General features: G+C 44.9%; 1 long non-coding RNA gene across 2 annotated transcripts; it reads left to right on the plus strand.

Annotated features, from left to right (window-relative positions):
* Positions 1-1,851: 1,851 nt before the first annotated feature.
* Positions 1,852-21,819, plus strand: LOC140484500 (uncharacterized). Of its 2 annotated transcripts, none has more exons than XR_011962203.1 (4): positions 1,852-1,902; positions 2,630-2,845; positions 2,957-3,063; positions 21,292-21,819. It is a non-coding gene; the product is annotated as an uncharacterized lncRNA (long non-coding RNA). The 2 variants fall into 2 exon arrangements; XR_011962204.1 differs by lacking the exon at positions 21,292-21,819 and adding an exon at positions 8,563-8,653.
* Positions 21,820-21,853: the final 34 nt, after the last annotated feature.

Raw genomic sequence — 21,853 nt, forward strand, 5'->3', positions numbered from 1 at the left:
TTGACTAACAGGAAGCAAAGAGTGGGGATAAATAAGCCTTATTCTGGCTGGCAATCAGTAACTAGTAGCATGCCTCTAGGATCAGTGTTGGGACTGCAATTATTTAGAATTGATACAGATGATTTGGAGTTGGGGACCACATGTCGGGTGTCAAAGCTGCATATGACACTAAGATGAATAACAGAACAAAGTGTGCGGAGGACTGGGAAACTTTACAGAGGAACACAGATACATTGAGTGAGTGGGCAATGGTTTGGCAAGTGGAATATTATGTACATAAATGTAAAGTCATACTCATTGGTTGGAGTAATATTAGTAAAAAAGATTATTACTTGAATTTTTAAAAAGTTACATTATTTGCTATGCAGAGGCACCTGAACATCCTTCTGCAGGAGGGTTAGTCACCAGGTATAACAATCAATTCAGAAGGCAAATGGAATTTTATCCTTCATTGCTGAAGGGATTGTGTTTAAAAGCAGAGGTTATGTTCTCGCTACAGTGGGTGCTGGTGAGGCCACACCTGGAGTACTGCATGCAGTTTTTACCTCCGTGCGTGCTCAAGGATGCACTGGCCCTGGAGGGGGTGCAGAGGAGGTTAACTATGTTGATTCCGGAGGTGAAGGGTTTGACTTAACAGAGACTGAGTAGATTGGGATTTTATTCATTGGAATTCAGAAGAATGGATAGATATAAAATAATGAATGGAATAAATAAAATAGAAGTAGGGAGGATGTATCCACTGGCAGACGAAGCTCGGACAAGAGGGCATCACCACAAGGTTAGAGGCAGCAAATTTAGGAGTGAATTGAGAAGGAACGTCTTGACCTTGATAGGAGTGCATTACCCAGGGAAGTAGTTGATGCTAGTTCAATGAACGTTTTTAAAGCTAAGTTAGTTTTTTAAAAAAGAAATAATTAATTAAGGAATATGGTGTGAACGTGGGTAAATGGTTCTGCATCCACAAAATGATCAGCCATGATCTTATTGAATGGTAGAGCAGGCTCGAAGGGCAGGATGGCCTTCTCTTTTTCCTAGATCTTTTGTTCTTATATTATGCATGCCTCCATCACTCGTGACTTGGAGGTGCTGGTGTTGGATTAGGATGGACAGTGGTTAGCACTGCTGCCTCGCAGCGCCGGAGACCCGGGTTCAATTCCCGCCTCGGGCGACTGACTGTGTGGAGTTTGCACGTTCTCCCCGTGTCTGCGTGGGTTTCCTCCGGGTGCTCCGGTTTCCTCCCACAGTCCAAAGATGTGCAGGTCAGGTGAATTGGCCATGCTAAATTGCCCGTAGTGTTAGATAAGGGGTAGATGTCGATGTAGATGTAGGGGTATGGGTGGGTTACGCTTCGGCGGGGCGGTGTGGACTTGTTGGGCCGGAGGGCCTGTTTCCACATTGTAAGTAATCTAATCTAATCTAATCTAAACTTAAAATTCACAGAACACCAGGTTATAGTCCAACAGGTTTATTTGGAAGCACTACTTTGCTGGTCCTTCATCAGGTGGTTGTGTGATTTTTAACTTTGTCCCTCACTCTTGTAACTGAGAAATAGCAACAAAAGCCACGAAGCAGTGCGCAAGCTCCAGCCAACAGTTGGTATTGTGGACAATGAAGAAGGTTATCTCAGAGTACAATGGGATATTGATCAGATGGGCCAATGGGCTGAGGAGTGGCAGATAGGATTTAATATAGATAGATTAGGTTAGAATATCTGGTTGTCATAGACAGGTGTGATTGATGTCAGGGGCGGACCAATGGAAAGGCAGGGGCGGAGCTGGAGGACCTGTCTGGGCAGTTGGTCCTCCGACCAATCAGTGAATAAGGGCGGGACTAGACTATACCACGTGTTCATCCTCGCGGTGGGCGCGGATGTTCGGAATGTATGTGTGCGGAGAGCTGTCGGTAAGGAAAGAAATAAACAGCAGGAAGCGGGAGGGAAATGGTGTTGGTATGGTCTGAGAGGTTTTACAAACATTTGCTGCACATCGGAAAATACAAATTTGAAACTTACAGTCCCGGTTTTGCAGCAAATGGGAAAATGCCTCGTTGAGGAATCGGCCCGAGTGAGCGCCGCCATCTTTATTCGGGGCAATGAGTCACTGGACACGTGCGCGGCCGCCAGCTTTGTAGGGGGCAAAGTTCAGAGGGATGTCTGTACAGCCTTCCCTGGTAAAAAGAGTCATAGGGCAGGATTTACACAGAGCACATTCAAACCCAGAGAAATGGATCTTTTTTCTGGATTTGTTTCGTCATTCATTTAAATGATTTGGATGTGAATAGAGGCCGTATAGTTAGTAAGTTTGCAGCTGACACCAAAATTGGAGGTATTGTGGACAATGAAGAAGGTTATCTCAGAGTACAGTGGGATATTGATCAGATGGGCCAATGGGCTGAGGAGTGCCAAAAAGGATTTAATTTAGGTAGATTAGGTTAGGATATCTGGTTGGCATAGGTTGGACCGAAGAAGTCTGTTTCTGTGTTAGACATCTTTGACTGTGGGATCATAAAAGTGAACTCTGCTCTGGTTCACCTCTGGGTTCTCTGATGTCCACTTGTTCATTGTCTAGCTTTCTCAGTCTCTCTTGGGTATATTTTTGCTCTGTATAGTATTTTACTATTACTTTCACAGCTGCTTTGTAAATGAATTGAAAAATGTAGAGCTGGAAAAACACAGCAGCGCAGGCAGCATCCGAGGAGCAGGAGTATCAACGATTCGGCATAAGCCCTTCTTCAGGAATGCAAATGAATTGTCCACTGCTGCCCGGCTCCTGACCGTATGATGTTCCATTATCAGTTTATCTTTTCCACAATATCTTTGACGGTCAAGAATTCTTTTTTCCAATAAGTGAGTGCATTTTCCTTCAATTTTCTGACAGTCAAATTCTGCACCATTTTCATTCCCTGTAATTCATATTGCACTCCCTGAAACATCAACTGTGTATTTCTCCTTCCACAGAAACCAGTGATCAATGCCAAAGCCTTGTTGCCTGTGGAGAGGGTGATGTTTGACTTCCTTGTACTGCTGCAGTTTGTGTGGTGAAGGTGCTCCCACAACGTGGTTGGGTAAGAGACATTACAGATTATTCACTCAGCGATATTGAAGAGTAGAAGATATCTGTACAAATCATCATGGTTTTAATTTCACAAAAATATTATTGAGAACTTTTGACATTAGGCTACAGATGGAGAATATTATGTCCAGTGACCACAACCATTGCCAAATAAGCAGTTTTTCAAGAATGCCTTAAAGGAAGAAAGTAGATCTTAGAGGGTTAGCGTGGGGATTCCAGACCATGTTCCCTTGGAGTCTATAGAAATAGTCACCCAGGTGAACTCAAAAATAAACACATCATTGAGAGTCTGAACTAACATGAGTTATTGAGATATGAAAGGGTGTGTGGTGCAGGGAGATAGGAATGATTACAGCCAGGAATTAATTCAAAGGTGCGAAAGTAAATTGTTGTTGCTTACAAATGGGAGTCTTTTGATTGATCAGCAAGTTTTGGTACAAGTGAGCACTTCGGCAGTAGAGTTTTCAATATTCTAGAGATTATCGGGAGGGTGAATGTGGGATGCTGGCCAGGAGTGGGTTTAGATAATGAAATCTAGAGTCAACAAAAGGAATGAATGAGAGTTTCAGCAAATGAGCTGAGACTGTGGTGAGGTCAGGTGATATAACTGAAGTCGAAATAGTGGACTTGGAGGGGGTCTGACCTGTCATCCTCACCTCATTCAGCTGTTTGTCCGTTTGTGAATCAAGTCTGTAACAAGCTCAGGAACTGAGTGGCCCTGGCAGAACCCAAACTGGGCATTGATGAGCAGGTTATTGCTGAGCAGTTGCTTGACAGCACTGTTGATGACACCTTCCATCACTTCACTGCTGAGCGAGTGTGGACTGACGGAGGGCAATTGGCTGAGTTGGATCTGCCTTGTTTTTTTGTGTTGGAACATCCCTGAGCAATGTTCCACAAAGTCGGTAGGTGCCAGTGCTGGAGCAGTACTTGCCTTGGTGGGCAGCAGGTTCTGGAGCACAGCCAACAGTATTATTGCCAGAATATTGGCAGGGCCCCTAGCCTTTACACTGCTTATCCATTTCTTGATCTGATTTGAAATGAGTTTTCAACCAAGTCGATTCATATCTGTGATGTCAGGGACCAATGGAGAAGGCTCATCCACTTGGCACTGCTGGCTGAAAATCGCTGCTAATGCTGTCCTCTTATCTGTTGCATGAATGTGTGAGACCCCTCCATCAGTAAGGGTGGATATATCTGTGATGGTTCCTCCAGTGAGTTGTTTAATTGTCCATCACTATTCTTGACTTGGTGTGGCAAAACTGCAGAACTCCAATCTAATCTGTTGGTTATGGGATCACTTAGTTCTATTTGGTGTTGCTTGCGCTGTTTGGCTTGCAGGTTTGGTAGCTGCACCAGGTTGGCCCTTCATTTTTAGGTATGCCTTGTACTGTTCCTGACATGCCCTCCTGCATTCACCATTGAACCAGGGTTGATTCCCCTGGCTTGATGTTAATGGTTAAGTGGGGGATATCAGGCCATGAGATTTCAGATTGGGCTGGAGTACAGTTCTGCTGCTGTTGTTGGCCCACAGTGAGGCGGACGTTGCAGGGTCAAGAGGGCTGATTGTGTGGTTGTATTTTCCAGTGCATTGGTAGATGTAATGTGGTCCATCCAGTTTCATTCCTTTGTTGAGACTGTGCAGTGATTAATACAATGAGTGACTTGATGGGCCACTGTCGGGTTTCTTTCCCTCAAGGACATTGTCGATAGCAGAAAAACATCCCCAATGGTTCCATGGAAAACAGTAGATTCTTCATTCCAGTTATTTTTTTCTTGAATTCAGAGCTACCCTCTACCGATTTGGGATTCAAACCTGAACTTCAGTTGTATATTTTAATATTCTTGATAAATGATAAATACGACAGGTTTGTTCACTTATTTTTATAATCACTATCACAGGTTTTGTTCATTGTTTTGGACATAAAAACACTGTCCATTATCCTGTCTCCTCCATCCTCCCCTCCAACAACAAGAGTGAGGAGCACATGGAGTTTCTCTGTCAATAACATTGAGACAATCCGATCAGCTGCCTCTGCTTCTTTCCTCCCTCTCCACTAGCCCACCGAGCCAAACTGCCTCACAAGAGTGCTCCTCATTTTAGTCCTAAACTTGCATTTCCTCGAGTCCCTTGTCAAGCCTTATTAGAGGTCCTCTTGACCATTTACCCTAGTGTAGCTAAATCATGGACATTCCAAATCTGTCTCATCCTCCTGCTTGTCACCGCCCTCCCTCCCTCCACCACGGTCACCCCCCCCACCAACGTGCAATTCACAGATATTGTTCCATGATCTGTCTGTCTGTTTTTTCTGGTTATGTCCTTCTCTCCCATTCTGCTAAAACCTAATATTTGACCTCACCATCGTTGGAAAATCCTGCTCCGTCTCCACTCTCCCTTTCCTTTCTGAATTCCTTGTATTTGGTGTCCCTCCAGGATCTATCCTTAGTTCATCCTGTTTCTCACCTACATACTGCCCGGAGATAACATCGCCCAAAAGCACCGTGTTAGGTTTCACATGTACACTGACGATGCCCAGCTCTCCCTCCCCATCATCCCTCTCCATTACTCCACCATTACTCAGTTATCAAACTGCTTACCACGCTTCGATTAGCTGCAATTCACTCCAATGACACACTGTCATTGTTAAACCCATTGCCTTCAGTTGCTATTCCAAATTCATTTCCCTTACTGCTGTGTCCCTCCCTCTCACTGGGAAGTGTCTGAGGCAGAACTACATTCTTCACAATATTGCTCTCATATCTGACCCCAAGGTGACCTTCTGATCAGACATCTACACAATCACAAACACCAGGAATTCCAATCTCTAAAATGTTGCTTATCTCCTTCTCACTCCAGCTCCATTGCTACTGAAACCCTAACCTGTGTCGGTGTTGCCTTTAACTTGAGAAATCTGAAACAGAGCCCTTGATTCCGCGACTGATCCAGAATCTGGTTCAAGACTCACCCGTAATGGGACACATCCTCTCTATATTTACACTGTCAAACCTTGACAGAATCCTGTATGTTTCAAAGAGATCACCTCTCATTCTTCCAAAGTCCAGTGAGTAGATTCCCAACTTATTCACCCTTTGCTTACAGGATAATCCCTTCAAAACAGGGATCATCCCAATGGATCTTCTCTGAAATGCCTCCAATAAACTGCTCTATTTCATGAACTAAAGTGACCAAATCTGTTCACATTACTCCAGATGTGGTCTCACTCGCCATTTGTTTAGTTGCCCTAAGGTATATACTCCAAACTCTTATATTGCAAACTCTTTGAAATAAGGGACAGCATTCCATTCCCCTTCCTGATTCCATGTTGTAACTGTGTGCTAGCTTTCTGTGTTTCCTGCTCATTTTCCCCCAGTCCCTTTGTGATGCAGCTTTCTACAGTTTATCCTAAGTTATACTCTATTTGCCAACTTGTTGCCCAAGTTTCTTGTGAAGATCTCTCTGTAAACTGTTTATAATCCTTTTGGAACTTTCCTGTTATGCCTTTTCTAGGAGATTTCCCCCCTCATTATTCGAAACATGTCCTGTGAGCACTGGGCAGTGGGAAGCATGCACAGTTGCTATCTTTCAGGGATACTCTGTTTCATGACTGGGAGGATCTTGCTGCCCATTGGTCAGAATGGAGACAACTTGCCCATCAAGGTGCATGAGCCTTTCACACCCCATGTCTTATTGAGGAGGCTCAGCGGCAGAATGGAAGGAAAGAAAAGGAAGCAAATCCTGCTCTCCATATCTCACTGAATCTTGGGACATTCTGTCTCATGTTCAGTCACATGAAGTTCCAAGGTGGAAATTCATAGAAACCCACATAGATTTGTCCTTGAAGAGCCTGCTGACCTCCACCAGGGGTAATGTGTACAGTCATCCTGGGCCAGGAGGAAGGGATTGTATGAGTTTCAAACTTGAACTGACAGTGACGGATTTTATAAACTTATATTACAGGCAGACATTCAGATGGTAATCTCAGTCACTGTAACGCCAGACTCTGACAGAATTACTCAATACATCAGGACCTGGATATTCGTATTGTGTGAGAGTATTGTGTTCAAGATCAATACCATTTGCTGAATAAAAGTTCTCCTTTGAATCAAACCATCCTTTCAATAGATCTTCCCAAATCTTCAACATGTGTCCTGGAATCCTTGTATAATGAGCTGAAGGGTCTAAGGTTTATTATAATAATGCGTAACTTTTGTAAACCACTTTGTCACAGCTCCCCAAATTTCTTTTGCTACAAGGAGAACACCTCAGTTTCCCCAAACTCCTGATTCCCCAATGTCTGTTTGCTCTCTATAAGGTACACATCAGGATTGTGTTGGAACATTCTCCACTTGCCTGCATCAGTGCACCCCCCCCCAACAATATTAAAGAAAGTGAACATCCTCCAGGATAAAGTACTGTACCCGAGTGATTTCCCATCCACCACCTTCAGCATTCCCTCTCCCCACCCTAGAGGCACAGTGGCATCACTGTGTAAAAGATCAAGTCAGCATTGTCCTACCCCACCACAGGACTGCTCTCTTATTAGAGAGAGATGCCTGGTAGTGGTTAACCTGAATATTACCACAGCGCAGGCAAGGGGAGAGGTTGAAAAGGAGAGTCCATTAATTGCGGATGGTTATTCTTGATGTGTATTAGCAACACACATGTCATGTGAACAATTAATGTTAAAAAAGGCCCACAAATTCTGCAACTAAAATCCCCCATTCCTTGAACCATCCTGGTAAATCTCCAGTGCCCCCTGTCAGGGACCCTGCCATCCTTCCCAATGGGCGATCTCTGGTTCGCACTAACCGTGCTGCTCTGAACCCTGTGGGTGATAGCATCGAGCAACAGTTGCATTAAACCTCACTGTCTGGAAGAGAGTGAGAGACAGAAATCCTGAAGGCATTTAAAATCTATTTAGGAACACACTTGCAAGGCCAAGGCTGACAGGTCTATGGGCTCTGTGCTGGAAAATGGGATTAAAATCGTTAGCTGGGAGATTTCTTTACAGCATAAATCCAATGGACCACAAAACCGTTTTCTGTCATGTAGACCACAAACGCATAATATAGGAATATGACAAGCCACAATAGAAACCAGGTCAGAGAAGGTGATATTAGAATAGATGATACGTGATTAAATAATGTTTTTTGGAGGAAAATGTGACAGAGGTTAAGCGGGACATTGTGGATCTCTGGGTGCATGAATCTGAGATAAAAATGGGTTATCTTGAAGGCTGGAATTAAAGAAAGGCACATCACTGAGATTTGAGAGGGTGGACAAGATTAAAGATAGAAAGTGTGTTGAGACTGGAGGAGATTAGAGATTGGAGGATGTTGCAGAGATTGAGATGTCTTTGATGCAGAGATAGTGATAGTTCTGAGGCTAGAGAGGAATTATAGAAATAAGAATGAATTGTTAGCTTTCCCAACACTACCTCTTTACTGATAATGATTGTTTCTCTGTCCTCATCTGCCACATCCTCCATAGGCCTACGACAATGAGAGTACACAGACAGTATGTTCCTGTTAAGGCCAAGGCTGGGAGGCATCGAGAATGCTGCATGACCTGAGAAATTGAGGCTCTGGTCAAGAAAATTAAGGAAGGATATGTCAGGTACAGACCGCACTGTGTTTGTGTGAATCCCTAGAGGACTGTAAGGGCAGTAGGAGTATACTCGCGGGAAACCAGGAGGCGAAAAAGGGACATGAGATAGCTTTGGGAAAAACGTTTAAGGAGAATCCAAAGAGATTTTACAAATACACTAAAGACAAAAGAATAACTAGGCAGAGAATAGTGACCCTCAATGATCAACAAGACTGTCTATGGAACAGCAGGAGGTGGGAGAGATTCTGTAAGTATTTCATGTCAGTTTTTACTGAAAGGGGATGTGGAAGTTTGAGAAGTTGGAGAAATAAATATTGATAACTTGGCGAGTGTACATATTACAGAGGAGGAGGTACTGGATGTCTTAAAATGCATAAAAGTGGATAAATCCCTGGAATTTAATCAGGTATATCCCAGAACTTTGTAGGTAATTAGAGAAGCTTTTGCTGGGCCCCTCATTGTGATATTTGTATCATTGATCGCCACATGTGAGGTGCTGGAAGATTTGTCCCATTATTTGAGAAAGGTGGTAAGGAAAAGCCAGGGAACTATAGACCGGTGAGCCTGAAGTCAGTGGCAAAGAAGTTGTTGGAAGGGATTCTTAGGGACAGGATTTACATGTCATTGGAAAAGCAAGAAAATATTAGGGAGAGTCAGCATAGCTTTGTGCATTGAAATCAGTACCTTGGACTTGAGAAAGACACAAGGTTTCACATAACACACTGGTTAGCAGGTTCAATACCATAGAATTCTGTCAGAACTAGCTGTTTGGATACGGAATTGGCTGGAAGGTCAAACAGTCATAGATGGACAGCACAGAAACAGAGACCCGTCGGTCCAACCAGTACATGCTGATCAGATATCCCAATGTAATCTAGTCCTACCTGTCAGCACCCGGCCCATATCCTTCCTATTCATATACACATGAAGATGCCTTTTAAATGTTGCAATCGTAATGGACTCTACCACTTCCTCTGGCAGCTCATTCCATACACGTCCCACCCTCTGTGTGAAAACGTTGCCTCTCAAGTCTCTTTAAAGTCTTTCCCCTCATACCATAAACCTATGCCCTCTTGTGCTGGGAACCCCCACACCAGGGAAAAGTCTTTGTCTATTTATCATATCAATCCATCTCAGGTTTTTATATACATAGATAAGATCACCTCTCAGCCTCCGACGCTGCAGGGAAAACAGCCCCAATCTATTCAACCTCTATTCAACCCCCCAGCCTAACTCAAATCCTCCAACCCTGGCAAAGGTCTTGTAAATCTTTTCTGAACCCTTTCAAGTTTCACAACATCCTTCCAATAGGAGGGAGAACAGATTTGTACACAACGTTCCAAAAGTGGCCTAACCAATGTCCTGTACAGCCACAACATGACCTCACAACTCCTGTACTCAGTACTTTGTCCGATAAAGGAAAGCATACCAAATGCCGCCTTCACTATCCTATCTACCTGCACTCCAAGGACTCTTTGTTCAGTAACACTCACCAGGACCTTACCATTAAGTGTATAAGACCTGCTAAGATTTGAGTTTCCAAAATGCCAATCCTCAGCCCATTCACCCATCTGATCAAGATCCCATTGTACTCTGAGGTACTGTTTATCACTGTCCACTACACCTCCAGATTTGGTGTCATCTCACTAACTATACCTCCGATGTTCACATCCAAGTCATTGATATAAATGATGAAAGGTAGTGGATCCAGGAGTGATCCTTGTAACAGTCCACTAGTCACAGGCCTCAAGTCTGAAGAGCCAGTTCTGTATCCAAATGGCTAGTTCTCCCTGTATGCCATGAGCACTAACCTTGCTGAGAAGTCAGTGTTAGAGTGGAGGATACTTTTTGGACTGGAAGCCTGTGATGACCAATATGCTGTCAGGCTCTGTACTGGGTCCACTGCTTTTTGCCATTTATATAAATGATTTCTATGTGAATATAGGAGCTATGGTTAGTAGGTTTACAATAGACACCAAAATTGGAGGTGCAGTGGACAGCAAAGTTACCCGAGAGTACAATGAGACTCCAATCAAATGTGCTGAGGAGTGGCAAATGAAGTTTAATTTAGATAAATATGAGGTTCTGCATTTTGGAAAAGCAAATCAGGGCAGGATTTCTACACTTAATGGGAAGGTCCTGGTGATTGTTGCTGAACAAAGAGATCTTGGAGTGCAGGCTCATAGTTCCTTGAAAGTGGAATCATAGATAGGCAGGGTAGTGAAGAAAGTGTTTGGTGTACTTGCCTTTATTGGTCAGTGCATTGAGTACAGGAGTTGTGACGTCATTTTGCGGCTGTACAGGACATTCATTCAGCCACTTCTGGTATTCTGCTTTCAGTCCTTCTCTCCCTGCTATCGAAATGATATTGTTAAACTTGAAAGGATTCAGAAATAATGCAAAGATATTGCCAGGGTTGAGGGATTGAGCTATAGGGAGAGGCTGAATAGACTGAGGCTGTTTTCACTGGAGAATCGGATGCTGAGAGGTGACCGTAGAGTTTGATAAAATCGTGAGGGACATGGATAGGGTAAACAGCCAGGGTCTTATTCCTGTTTAGGTGAGTCCAAAACTAGAAAGCACAGGCATGAGGGAAAAGATTGAAAAGGGATATTAGGGGCAAAGTTTCAAGCTGAACATGGTACGTGTATGGAATGAGCTGCCAGAGAAAGTGTGGATGCTGGTACAGTTACAATATTTAAAAGGCATCTCATTGGATATGTGATTGGGAAAGGTTTCGAAGGATATGGGCCAACTGTTGGCATATGGGCCGAGATTAATTTAGGATATCTGGTCAGCATGGACAAGTTGGACTGAAGGGTCTGTTTCTGTGCTGTACATCTCTATGGCACTAATAAATTAAAATTAAGATAGGTTTCTCATTTATGGAGAGTTAGCAGAAGGTCTGACAATTCTCCTTGGAACTGAGAAGGTTAAACAGTGATTTCGACCAGGAGTTGATTTGTTTCCAGGGTATTTCATTTACAGAGAGACAGAGTGAGAAATTTTTAACGTCACAATTTTTAGTAACTATTTTCAGGTAACTGGCAAATAATGCAAAGAAAAATGTGAAGATTATTTTACTCACTAAGTTCTGAGCATCTGGAACAGTTTGACCAACAGCTGGATGCAGATTCAGTAATTATTGTCAAAACAAATTTGAAATTTAACATTTTTAAGGAAGGATTTGGAGGGCTCTGTCCAAATGGGAGGTGAGTTGGGACTGACTGGTACCATCTCCAGAGGGAGAGAGTACAGCCCCAATGGGCTGAATAGCCCTCAGCCCCTGTCCTCTATGACACTGACCCATTCACTCTGAATGATGAAGCTCATCACAGGGCAGAGCCGTAGAGATGTACAGCATGAAAACAAAACCCTTTGGTTAAACTGTGGCCATTCTGACCAGATATCCCAATCTAATCTTGTCCCTTTTGCAAACACTTGGCACGTATCACTCTACACCCTTCCTATACATATACCCATCCAGATGCCAAATGGTATAATTGTACCAACATCCTCCACTTCCTGACAGAAGATTCCATACACGCACCAACCTCAGTGGGGGAAAAAAACTGCCCTTCAGATCCATTTTAAATTCTTCCCCTCTCACCTTAAACCTATGCCTTCTCATTCTCGACTCGCCGACCCCAGGGAAATGACCTTGTCTATTTATCCTACCCAGGCCCCTCATGGTTTTATAAACCTCTATGAGGTCACCCCTCAGCCTCTGATGCACCTGGGAGGATCCCAACACTCATGTCACAATGGAGCCTGGCTGATTGACACAGCTTCAAACCAATAGGAGAGTTGGCGTGATCCTCCAGCCAATGGGAGTGAATGAGGGGTGGGTCCAGCAGGCCAACACATGACCATCAGCTTTGCAGGCGCAGTGTCACTGTGAGGGGGGACTGAATGTGAAGGAGTGGGAGAGACAGCAGATACTGGGAGAGAGATGGAGTTAGTGTGGACTGGGAAGGTTGTTAAACACTGTTTCAGTCTGCTGGACCTGAATTAGATACTCCGGGTAAATTAGAACCAGAAGAACTGCGGATGCTGTAAATCACACACAACAACCAGAAGGTACTGGAAATGCTCAGCAGATCAGGCAGCATTTGTGAAAAGAAATTAGTTCGCATTTTCGATCCAGTGACGCTTCCTCAGGAACTGACGTTACTGAGAAAAAAAGTCTGTTTTTATGCAGAAGGTAGGGGTTAAGGAGTAAATGATAGGTAGGGATAGAGTCCGAAGAGAGAGATAGGAGCAGTTGGACAAAGGAGTGAATAACGATCGGATGGGGGGGGGGGTGGGGAAGGTGAATAGCTGTTTATGGGGACTGTTAGTGGCTAACCATAGGTAATGTGTAATGGTAGGCTACGTAATAACAAGGCCTGGTATGTGGGGTAGGGGGCAAAGATGAGGTGTTCTTCCTCCAGATGTTGGGTGGCTCGGATTTGGGGATGGTGGACTTGGATGTCCTTGGCAGCATGGTGGCGGAGGGAGTGGGCGGTAGCCGAAATGGTCGGCCACAGGCCGGTGGGGTTGGTTGGTGCATGTGTCCCAGATATGTTCCCTGAAATATTCCACAATTTGGCGTCCCGAGAGCAAGGGACACACTAGGTGAGGTGTTTGGGTGGGCAGGGAAATGTCTGCTGGATGTGGGAGGATCCAGTGGTGCCTTGGATGGAGTTAAAGGGAGGGTTTGGGCAAAGATTTTCCATCTCTTGCAGTGGCAAGCAAAGGTGCCTGGAGTGAAGAGTGGGTTGGTGGGGAGTGTGGATCTAAAGTGGAAGTCACAGAAGGTATGAAAGGGGTGGGGAGGGAAATATATCTCAGGTGTTTGGATCTGATGGTGGAAGGTGAGGATGGTGGGGTTCCATCTTAGTTGAATTTGACGGGGTGGAGTTCAAGGGCAGTGGTGTGGGAAGTGGAGGAGATACACTGGAGGGCATTGTTAACAACATGTGAGGGGAGATTGCAACCCTTGAAATAGGAAGCCATTTGGGTATGTTCTGAAGTGTTCTTCCAGCTTGCATCAAGCTTCACTGGAACACTGCAGTAAGCATGAGACAGAGATGTTGGACAGGGAACAGTCTTGTGTGGTAAAGAGCAGGCAACTGGAAGCTCAAGGTATTTTTTGCAGGCACAATGTAGCTGCCATTTCCACCACTGCCACTGAAATGCTAGAAGGTTCCTGTCTCCTCCATTAACAACTTTCCAACTTCCCACTCCTTTATCTTTCCAAATGTTCCTGTCTCTCTTTGGGCTCTGTCCCCACCTATTATTTACTCTTTATCCCCTATCTCCTGTAGCCCAAAGATCTGCAGGTTCGGTGAATTGGCCCAGCTAAGGTTCCCGTAGAGTTCAGGGATGTGCATTAGGTCGGGGGAAATGGAGAGTAATAGAATAGGAGAATGGGTCTGGGTGGGATAAACTTCGGAGGGTGGGTGTGGAATTGTTGGGCCAAAGGGCCTGTTTCCTGAAGGGATTCTAATTTTCCCAGCTGTCATCGGTTCTGAGGAAGGGTCACTGGACCCGCGGTAACCCATGGTGTGTGTAGGAGGCGGAAAGGGGAAAGGGGAGAGTGGCAGCAGAAACTGGATGGAATGTATCAGTGTAGACTGGGAGGGTTTAGTTACACTCTGGGCAGGTCGTTAGTCTGATTTAGAAACTCTTGGTCCCACATTTGCAGCAAAGGGGAAGATGGCTTGGGCCTCAGGCAGTGAGAGGTCCTGGGTTATGGCCACCATCTTTATTTGGGGCAAAGTGCAGTAAGGAGCATGTACTTGTCCTCTTCCTGGGTGGAGGCGGGGTGATTTGAAGAGGAGCATTTACACATCAAACACATACCAAGAGAAGTGTTTGCCTTCACTATTCATCTTGCACTGACTGTGAGCTTTGTTTTGTGAATTCATTTTATAGAATATTAATTGAGAATAATTGAGACTGGGATCTCAAAAAACATGTTTCTACAGTCAGCGGAGTCATCAGGATCTGAATATCATTGGCATTTAACTGTGGAACGAGAAAGGTTTGTCTGTTCTGTTTGTGGGAACATATCTTCAATATTTTTGTCTAGCCAAAAGCAGAAAGATGTTCAAGTTCATGGTTGGATCCCCCTTGGGGTATGTGTTCAATTCTTGGCCCTGCAGCTGTGGAAGGAGGTATTGGCCCGAGAGAGAGCACAGATTTATCCAAATTACACCTCGTCTTTTTGCAGGAACTGTCAGATTTCGTCTCAATCATCCTCTTTATAATGTTAAACTGTAAACTCCCTATTTCCAATTCTCTGCAAATTTCTCATTGAAATTCCTTGTGGACTCAAATTCCAGCACCATTTCAGGTGGAATGTTCCAGATTCTGACAACTGTCTGTTCATTCAGAAACTGCTGAAGTCCATTTTGACTCTGGGGTTACAAAGGGCTGAATTGAAAGATGATTTGCTGTCCCTGAGCTCCCATTGTGTTGTATTGGAACAGTACAGGAGGCTGAGGGAAGTGTAGGTGTGAGCAGACAATGAAAATGCCCGGGCTACACTGTGAGTGCTGCTTGGCTCCATGAGAGTGTTTTGGAGTTGAGTGTAAATAGTGAGGTGAGACAGGGAGAAGGTGAAGCTGAAACTCCGTTTTAATTCAGGCCTTTCAGAAATTCATAGTCCAAATGGGAATAGCCAATTTGTCAGTGATACCTGTGGAGTATTTAAGTTTTTAAAGTATGACATATCAGCTTAAGTAAAGATTTTTTTTTATTATAATGGACATGTTTGAAGTGTAGGAAGGTTGCTCACTCATTTAAATTCTCTTAATGGAAGTAACTAGATGAATGTAGCGAGACATTGTGACAGGAGCCCTCAGACCCGTGGTGTGCTCCTCTTGCACAATGTGGGAAATAAGGGCCGCTTCCAGTGTCCCTGACGGCTATTTGTGCAGCAAGGGTTCCCATCTGCAGCTACTGGGAAACTGCTTTTCAGAGCTGGAGCTGGGAGTGGACTCACTGTGGAGCATCTGCAATACTGAGAATGTTATGGACAGCACGTTTAGTGAGTTAGTCACACTGCAGGTGAGGGTTACACAGGCAGAAAGGGAATGGGTGACCATCAGATCTAGTAAAAGGCTCAGGAAGTGAGTACAGGAGTCCCCCGTTGTTATCCCCTTCTCATACAGATACTGTATACCACTTGGGATTCTGTAAGGGCGGGAATGGGTGGGGTGGCTTCTCGGGAAATCAGCAACAGCCAGGTTCATGACACCACAGAGAGCTCTGCTGATCAGAACAAGAGGAATGAGAGTGGCAGGGCTATAGTGACAGGGGATTCAATAATCAGGGGTACAGCCAGGCACTGCTGTGCCCACAGACATGAATCCAGGATGGTGTGTAATCTCCCTGGTGCCAAGATCCATGATATCATGGAGTGGCTGCAGGACATTCTGGAGCTGGAGGGTAAACAGGCCGTGGTGGTGCAACACACAGATACCAACAACATCGCTAAACAGAGGGATGAGGGCCTGAAAGCTGGATATAGGGAGAGCAGAGATACATTAAAATGTAGCTCCTGAAATGTAATAATGTCAGACTTACTCCCAGTGCCATGTGCTAATGAGAGCAGGAATGAGAAGGTCGATCAGCTGGATGTGTGGCTGGGGAAATAGTGTACCAGAGAAGGGTTTTGATTCTTCAGGCACTGGGACTGTTTCTGGGTGGGACCTGTACCAGCCTGACCGGTTACCCCTGGGCAGAGCTGAGACAAATCTGGTGGGGGCTTTTGCCAGTTCTGTTGGTGAGTTTGTAACTAGTCTGGCAGGGGGATGGGAACTAAAGTGTAGTCTTAGAGGGTCAGATTCAGGACAGAGAATGGGAGGTAGAATATTAGTGATGTAGTTAGCGGCTCAGAAAGCCAAAGGAAAGGAGGATTAAACGAAGATTGAGTCCCTCTTCATCCATCAGTCCTGACATCCCAGGAAGGTGAGTCAACAAAATATGGAGCTGTTTACATGTCTATGACTCTGTGCTTCAGCAAAATGGTGGAAATCTGCAATAAAAACAAAAAGTGGTGGAGATCCTCAGCAAGTCTGCCAGCATCTGAAATGGTGACAGATGCAGGAAACATTGCAGCCTTAAAGAAGTGTTCAGATGATCACACCAGGCAGGACAATATCGGTTACATGCTGAGTGCTAGAACGTGGGACTGGAATAAATAGCTGCTTGATGACCAGCATGCATACGATGGGGCTGGAAAGTTGACATTTCGAGTCAGGGTTATTTATCAAGACTGACAAAGGTTCCCGACCCAAAACATCAACCTTCCTGCTCCTCTGATGCTGCCTGAGCTGCTGCACCTCCCCAGGTCCACATTGTACAGACTCTGACTTCCAGCATCTGCAGTCCTTAACTATCTTCACATCCCAGGACTCATCTGGTGATCCTCCTTTACACTCTCTCAATAACCAGGAGAGCCTTCCTTGGAAAAGGGGAACAAAGGTGTACACAGTACTCCAGGTGTGGTCTCACCAAGGCCCTTCCAGAAAGGGATCCCTGCCCCCATCTTATCCATAATGGTCATCAAGCACACAGGCCTGGTGTGATCATCTGAAAACTTCTTCAAGGCTACAATGTTTCCTGCATCTGTCACCATTTCAGATGCTGCCAGACCCGCTGAGGATCTCCAGCACTATCTGTTTTCTCTGTTATAGAGTATTGAAAGGGGGGATTTGCAGTTGAAAAATTCAAATTGAACTTCATGTTACTGGATCCGTGCCGATCTGAATATCATTGACTTTTTCGTCTGGATGGAAAGGTGGTGCATTCTGCCCGTGGGGGAATATTTCAAATGTCAGTGTGACTGGAAAAAAGTACTGAGACAGTGAAGTCCATGTTAGCGTGGGGACTGTGGAGAGAAATTTCATTGGTTTTTGAAAGTCTAAACAATCATGGAACATTTCCCTGGAACAGGTAAGCCACAGATTGGGTTTGTATGAGTACAATGAACCATGAAACCAGAAAGACAACAGGATTCCTGCATCATGGAAAAATCTATGAAAATGGGATTGTTGTAATGGAGTGAGTTATCGATCATTGATTGTAGTCCATTGGCGTTGTCACATCGGTTCCAGTGCCGTGGGGAAACACGGAAATTTGATGAGTGCAGTGTAGGTTTCAGTTATTCAACTGGAAAGGTGAAGAAGAAATTTACAAGGATGATGCCAGGTCTCAGGGGTCTGAGGTACAGGGAGAGGTTGGACAAGTGAGGACTTTTTTGTTCAGAGCAGAAGAAACTGTGGGGTAATATTTTATAGAAGTGTATAAGACCATGAGAGGCATGGGTAAGGTGAATGCACTCGGTCTTTTTTGCAGGGTCTCAAGGATTGGAGGGCATCATGTTAAAGTTAGAGGAGAAAGAATACATGGGAACCTGAGGGGCAACTGTTCTACACAAAGGTGGTATGTATATGGAATGAGCTGCCAGTGGAAGTGGTTGAGGTGGGTATATTAACAACACGTAAAAGACATTTGGACATATACATGGATAGGAAAGTTTCAGAAGCAGATGGGCCAAGTGCAGGGAAATGGGGTTCGCGTGGATGGACATTCTGATTGGCTTGGGCCAAAGGGCCTGTCTCTGCTGCAGGATGCTATTACTCTAAGTGCATTCGTTATTTCTCCCCCTAACTCTGTTGGTCTCCTGGGATGTATTCCATCAGGGCAAGGAGACTTGTTTACCTTTAGCTCCATTAGCTTGCCCAGCTCTAACCCTTTCACGATAATGGTTGTTTCTTGGTCCTCACCTTCCTTAGTCTCCTTATCAATTACTGCCATTCTCTTCGTATCCTCCACTGTGAAGACTGACTGCTGTGTACTCCTATTCCTGAACCCTGCTGGATAGGAATAACCAGGCACAGAACTCTGAGAGGTCTTCTTTGAGTCTTTATTGATGAGACATGGCAGTTACCTGGATAGTGTACATACAAAACACCTCCAGGCAGCATCAGGTAACTCCCCGCCTGTCCGATGGACAGCTCCCCTTCTTATGCATTTTGTGGTTTGTGACTTTGAGTACAGACTGTCTCTCAATATTATCTCCATGGCAACGGCAGTTCAAAAGTCTAGTTCAGTTCAGCACTTTGTGGTTAAACCACACACCCCTCCCCCCACCCACCCCCGTGGCTCCCTCAAGTACCTGACAGGTGCTTCAGTGTCCGTGGGGCTGTCTATCGGGATGGTGATGTGGAGGAGCTGGGGTTGGGGTGAGGTGGACAAAGTTAAAAACCACACATCACCAGGTTATAGTCCGACAGGTTTATTTGGAAGTACAAGCTTTTGGGGTGTGCTGTGATTTTTAACTTGATCAGGATTATCTCTATGGTAACAGTTAAGTGCTTCAACAATTACAGAGGCCATATGTTCCCCACACAATAAGTTCCCCTCTAGCAGAGTAAACTGCTATTCTGTCCCTGGGGATAGCTACTCATCACTTTTTATCCCCAATTCCATCATGCTTTCTGTTGAGCTTGGGAGTTTTTCCAATCTCCGAATTTATCCTTGGTCTTTGCCAATTTGTATACCTTCTACTTCAATTTCATAGACTTCCTTATTTCCTTAGACATGACAGATTACTCGTTTTCCTACAGTCCTTCCTTTTCACTGATATATACTTTTGCTGAGAAATTTGAAAAATTACTTTGATATTCCTCCACTGTCTGAGAACTGTCCCACAGTAAAGTCTTTGCTTCCAGTCTGCATTAGCCAACTCCTGCCTCATCCTATTGTAGTCTCCTCTGTTTAAGCACAGTATCTTGGGATTGGATTTAATCTTCCCGCTTTCCAACTGTATTCTAAATTCAACCAGATTAATGACAAGTCTTTTTATCAGATTGTGAGGTGAAACGATGTTTCCTGCGTGTTTTGGTTTCATTGTCAGTGACCTTGGCTTTGTTGTAAATATCTATCCTGTACTTTATTACAGCGTATTCTGGACGGCGTGAATGTACTACAGTCTAAAACCATAAATCACTGTCTCCCCTCAGTTTAAAATTGCAAAATTGTTACCTCCTCCACGCTTCCTCACTACCTTAGTTTGGAGCGCTAATCCACCTGACTATCCTGCTGTTTCTGAAAATCTCCTTTGGTGAAGGTGGTGATTTTTGGATTCAGCTTTCCAGTTATTGCCGTAAGAAGATAAGCACTGGGCACAGGAGAGGCAATGCAGCCCTTCGAACCAGCTCCACCATTTAATACGGTGATGATTGAGCTCACCTCGGTCTCAGCTGGATTTTCCCGCCTGCTCTCTCTCACACTTCAACTCATTGCAAATTAAAAATCTGTATCTCTTCATTAAATTGGCTCATTGTCCTGGCATCCACCGCATTTTCAATAGGGAATTCCACAGATTCATAACACATTGAGATAGGTACATTCTTCTTCATGAGAATAGAATAGAGTCCCTATAGTGCAGAAACAGGGTATTCATCCATCGATTCCACACCAACCCTATGATGAGCATCCCATTCAGACCCACCCATTCCCTGTAACCCTGCATTTCCCGTGACTAATTGCCTAACCAGCACATGCATGGACCATGTGAGCAATTTGGCCTGACCAATCCACCTAACCTGCACGTCTTTGGACTGTGGGAGGAAACTGGAGCACCGAACAAAACCATACAGACATGGGGAGGATGTGTAAACTCCACACAGTTGCCTAACGCTGGAATCAAACCCGGGTCCCTGACGCTATGAGGCAGCAGTATTTGCCACTGAGCCACCTCTGCTTAAAATCTGCTGCCCATTATAAACCTCCCCACCCCGCAATTGGCCGAATGTATATTCCTTACGTCAGAAGTCCGGGTGTCTAAGCGGATGTCTCAGTAAATCCCAGTGACAGCCCACATGTCCTGTGTGTCTGAATAGATATCCTATACACAACACCCTCCAGCCCACACTTTCTCTCACTTTCCAGGGACAGGTCTCCAGAGGCTTCTTGGGGACTACAACTCCCACAAGCCCTGAGGCAGGGACCACACGTGTGTGGGGAAACCTAGCACTATAAATGTACAGAATGTGGGCTGGTTTTGGAGTATGTTCTTTGGGGTAACTAGCGGAAAGCATTGCACACTGTGATTGGCTGGAGAAGGGACGCATCTGCCTATAGTATTGATCAGTTGGGGGGGTCAAAGTGACACTACGCCCAGATGGGACCAAGTTCCATTCGCAACTTGTCATAACACTGGGAATTGACCAATGGGAAACAAGGAAGAATCTGACCCATTCTCCCAGACTGAAGGTTCCTGTTCTGTCCAGGATCTGCCACCTCCCTTTCTGTTTCCTTTTGTTTCATTCTGCTGTTACATTATTGACTTGCAGCAACTGAAGGGAAAGGAAGTGAACCCAGAAAGGGTGCAGAGTCTAACCAGGGACGGGAACTGGTGGCATGGATCTGTTTATCAGTTACTCCATGAGAATGTGGAGGGTGTACATTAGGGGGTAGTAGAGTCAGAATGGTGGGAGACAGTAAGTGGGCTGGAGGGTTACAGCTTTGGGAGAAGAAAGGGGAAAAAGATATTCCAGAGAAACTAGAATTGTCTGCTCTGAATTTCTAACCTGTACATATTCCTTTATACAGGGTGCTAGATAGTGAAGATTTGCAGACTGAAATCTCAAAATCATGTGCAGATTGTGATTAAGTTAACCAGCATTTGATGAACCAAAGATGGAGAATCACTGGGCCAAAATCCAGCAACACTCTCCCTCCCAGCATTGTCGGTCTCTCTGCGCCAAATGGACTGTGAATGGTTCAAGACAGCAGCTCACTACCATCTTCTCAAGGGTAACGAGAGATGGGGAATAAATGCTGGCTGAGACCGTGATGCCCATAACCTGGAAATGGGTTCTATCTCTAGTTGCTGAAACCCAGTTGATGTTACTGCAGGATGATGAGGGACGCTGAGTGCATTCTCCAGGAGGCAGCACCATCACATTACCCCCGCCTACACCCACACAGTAACACCGCAACGCCACTGGAACAAAAGGCAGTGAAGCTAAATGAGGACTTAGATATCGTTCTTCGAGGTAAAGTCATGAAAGGGGATTGGAACACAGCAGGAACAGGAGACTGAGCTGGATAGTCAGCTGTTTCCCATTGAATGGTGGAGCAGGATTGAAAGGCTGAATGGCCTCCTCCTGCT

Source organism: Chiloscyllium punctatum, chromosome 13 (assembly GCF_047496795.1).
Source record: "Chiloscyllium punctatum isolate Juve2018m chromosome 13, sChiPun1.3, whole genome shotgun sequence".
In the NCBI taxonomy this organism is placed as follows: Eukaryota; Metazoa; Chordata; class Chondrichthyes; order Orectolobiformes; family Hemiscylliidae; genus Chiloscyllium; species Chiloscyllium punctatum.